Source organism: Penaeus monodon, chromosome 33, assembly GCF_015228065.2.
Source record: "Penaeus monodon isolate SGIC_2016 chromosome 33, NSTDA_Pmon_1, whole genome shotgun sequence".
In the NCBI taxonomy this organism is placed as follows: Eukaryota; Metazoa; Arthropoda; class Malacostraca; order Decapoda; family Penaeidae; genus Penaeus; species Penaeus monodon.
The window spans coordinates 21,053,515-21,053,766 of record NC_051418.1 but is presented as its reverse complement, the minus strand read 5'-3'; positions in this window follow the sequence as shown (position 1 = coordinate 21,053,766).

The window sequence follows — 252 nt, the reverse complement described above, 5'->3', positions numbered from 1 at the left end:
TGCACCTCGGGATCCGGAGACACCTCTGAGGGCGCAGCCAGGAGGCCAATGCCGTGGCTGGGCGGGATGAATGGTCGCGGGGCTTAATTGACTTTTATAGGGACACGGCGGCGCTCATTCCGGGACGTTAATTGCGCTTAAATGCCCGAATGCAACGCTGATGAGGTGCCTTAATGGCGGAAGGAATCGGCGGACGGACAGATCGAGATTCGAGGCCGTTCAGTCGCTGGATGGCGTTGGGAGGGGGGGGGG